Below are 3,691 nucleotides of genomic sequence, written 5' to 3' on the forward strand. Positions count from 1 at the left end.
GCAGGTACCTGAGGATTAATGTGTTTTATTTGCCAGTGAAAGACACTGCTGAACAAAGTTGGGACAATGGAAGGGAAGCAGTGACGGTGATTATCTTTGGCTGTTCCGCTTGTGAATGTTCCCATTGCTGCGCATGTCCGTGTTAACGTCAGAACTCTGCAGCATGGCGGCGTCAGGTCCGCACAGTGCCGGGGCGCAATGGATGATGCATCTGACTCCACCTACCTGTTTGAAATGCAGCTCAAAGCTTCTTCACACACCCCAATTAATCTTTCTCATTGTCCTGAAGCCGGCATACGGTTTGAATTCCCGATCTGCGGGAATGAGAATCCTTTCACTGTCTCGCGTCAGTAAATGTCCCTGAGAACGTCAGAGTCCCGTCACAGCGCAGTCAGATGAGGGGAAGCTGAAATCGTCCCACACGCTGCTCACGGGCACATTTCACTTTCCCCAACACACCACCCCAACCACTGCGGCTCCTGGGAGTGGAAAGGAACAAACACCAAAACCCAGTCTCATATTTGTGAATCTTCCGAAAATAAGAAAACTGTCCATCCCTTCGGGTCTTCCATCCTGTGCAGACAACGTTGATTTTAAATGTCTGTCCAGTCAGTGTCGATTCGTTTTCGCTCAAAAAATCTTCCTTATCTCATCCCAGCATTTCTTGCTTCAGAGAACTGTGCGGCAGAGTTCATGTATATATTTCCTTGTATGGTATTTTGTAAATAACTTTCGTTTGCTGGTTGTTTGTATCGGGTATTTCAGGTTCATTAGCCCCTGTTTAAGTGAGTTGGTAGGTTTGTGGGCTACCATGATGCTGAGAGGGTTTAGTTGTCTGGACATCATTTCCCAGATGTCTTTCATGTAAAGTAATGTGGCTAGGGTTTCTGCAGACGTTGTGTCTGCTTGTGTCAATTTGTTGATGTGAAATCGGCACACTGGGTTTATTGGGTAGGCAAAAGTGAGGACTGGAGATGCTGGAAGCCAGACTTTAGATCAGAATGGTGCTGGAAAAGCACAATAGGTCAAGCATCTCCCGAGGAGCAGGAAAATCGACGTTTCGGGCAAAAGCCCTTCATCAGGAATAGAGGCAGGACGCCTCCAGGGTGGAGAGATAAATTGGGGGTGGGGGTGTGCGGGGGCAAAGGTAGCAAAGAGTAAAATATGTGAATGGTGTTGGGGATGGAGGTGACAGGTCAGAGAGGAGTGTTTTGCTGATAGGTGGGATGGGAGCTTGGCAAGTAGGACAGGTCATGAGATCAGTGCTGAGCTGGAAGGTTGGAACTGAGGTAAGGTGGGGGAGGGGAAATGAGGAAACTGGTGAAGTCCACATTGATGCCCTGGAGTTGAAGTGTTCCGAGGAGGAAGATGAGGTGTTCTTCCTCCAGGCGTCGGGTGGGGAAGCAGCGGCGACGAAGGAGGCCCAGGACCTGCATGTCCTCGGCCGAGTGGGAGGCTGAGTTGAAATGTTGGGGCACATGGCGATGGGGTTGATAGTTGCGGGTGTCCCGGAGATGTGACTTGACTCTCCAGTCTCCCCAGTGTTGGAGTGATCGCATCGGGAGCAATGGATACATAAAATTACATTGGTGGCTGTACCTGGGTTTGATTCCCGGGCAGCGAAACAATTTTCAGCAGAGATACCAACATATGCTCGGGTCTTCCTGGTGGTCTAGTGGTTAGGATTCGGCGCTCTCACCGCCGCGGCCCGGGTTCGATTCCCGGTCAAGGAAGCCATTTTTCATGTTCGGGTTACTACTCTGGTGTGTGGGTTTGTGAGACTCTGAGTTTCCAGTCACATTGACGTTTAAAACCTAACTGAGCAGACAGACCGCCTCCTCCTTGTTGTCGAGGCCATCAATATCCAAGTCCTGGTGAATCAAGCGACTGTCAGACTTCGATGTGATGTTTGTTCTGAGATTTCTGCCTCCAAATTCTTCTCTTATAATATTCCTGTGAAAGATTGCAAAGGTCATCGCTGTCAGTCCACAATAGAAAATCAAAACACACAATTCTAGTTTCTGTGGAACATTCTTTCCTCTCTTATTACCCAAGATCGTTGTGCTGATCTATATGTAAATGTATACAGCAGAGTAATGTGGTAGATTGCATACTCCATGAAGAGTTCACATGGACTTAAGTTGTTGAATGGACATCTATCGTGCAGTGTTGACGTTCTTACTGAAGATATACAATATGCTACGGTACAATATTACGAGCCCAGAACCAACTGCAAATCAGGGTTTTAGAGCCATAAACATTCCATCAAATATGTACCATATACCCCAGACTTATCTGTCTTATATTAACGCACGGTTGTCTTAGATTCCCAGAAGACTCGGATTTAAGTATCAAGTGTGAATTTTTATAAAAGAAGCCATGTTTTTGGACTCCTTCCATGTCATACTAACTCTATTACTGGAAATACATCCATACGACACCAGGATTCGTGGATCAATGACGTGAGGCTTATCTTCACCCGCTTATACTTTTCTGTTGCATAAATGTTTCGATGAATGCCAATATTTTTCACCAGCCATAGAGTCGGAGACGTAAAGCACAAAAACAGACCCTTCAAGCTAAATTGTCCATGCCAACCGGATATGCAAAATTCATCTTGTCCCATTTGCCAGAACTTGGCCCATATCCCACTAAATCCTTCCTATTCATACACCCATCCAGATGCTGCCAACAGCCTCCACCACTTCCTCTGGCAGCTCATTCCATGCATGCACAACCCTCTGCATGAAAAGGTTGACTGCAAGGTCCCTTTTAAATGTTTCCTCTCTCGCCCTCAACCTATGCCCTCTAGTTCTGCACTCACCCATCCCATAGAAAAGACCTTGTCTATTTACCCCAACCACGACCGTCAAGTTTTTATAAACCTCTTTGAAAAAAATCACTTAGCCTGCGATGCTCCTGGGAAAATAGCCCCATCCTAATCAGCCTCTCCCTGTGGTTTAAAACTCTTACCTTGGCAACATCCTTGTGAATCTTTTCTCAATCCTTTCAAGTTTCACAACATTGAAAGTCCCCTTCTCGTCTCGAACCTGTTCCCTATTTTAGTTGACCTTTTCACCCTGGAGGGAAAAAAAAACCTCTGACGATCATAGAATCCCTCCAGGGTGGAAACAGACGATTCAGTCCAACAAGTCAACAACGACCCTCCAAGGACTAACCCACAGGGACTCATTCCCCTACCCCTATTACTCTATATTTATCCCTAACTAATGCACCTACGTACACATCCCTCAACACTGGGGCAATTTATACACAGACAATCCAACTTAACCTGCCTATCCCTGGACACGATGGGTAATTTAGCATGGCTAATCCACTCGAACCTACACATTTTTGGAATGTAGGAGGAAACCCTTGCAGACACGAGAGGTGGCGTGCAGGAAGAATGTGCAAACTCCACACAGTCACCCGAGACTGAAATCGAACTCGGGTGTCTGGCACTGTGTGGCATCAGTGCAAACCACTGAGCTACCCTGCCACCCCAGTCCAGCCAATCTTTGTCTCATCATTTTTTCGAGGTCTCCCCTCAGCCTCTGTCTTCCCAGAGAAAAGAAAATCAGGTTTATGCCACTTCTCCTCATAACTAGAGCCCTTCAGACCAGGCAATGTCCTGGTGAACCTTGTTTGTACCCTCTGCCAGAGCACCCACATCCTTCCGGTAGTGTGGCGA

The 3,691-nt window shown here is 47.0% G+C and overlaps 1 non-coding gene across 1 annotated transcript; it reads left to right on the forward strand.

The window, feature by feature from the left end:
* The first annotated feature begins 1,661 nt into the window (after window positions 1-1,661).
* On the forward strand, window positions 1,662-1,733 carry trnae-cuc (transfer RNA glutamic acid (anticodon CUC)). Its single transcript has one exon. It is a non-coding gene; the product is annotated as a tRNA-Glu (tRNA).
* The last annotated feature ends 1,958 nt before the right edge of the window (window positions 1,734-3,691 follow it).

This window comes from Chiloscyllium punctatum, chromosome 36 (assembly GCF_047496795.1).
Source record: "Chiloscyllium punctatum isolate Juve2018m chromosome 36, sChiPun1.3, whole genome shotgun sequence".
Classification (NCBI taxonomy): domain Eukaryota; kingdom Metazoa; phylum Chordata; class Chondrichthyes; order Orectolobiformes; family Hemiscylliidae; genus Chiloscyllium; species Chiloscyllium punctatum.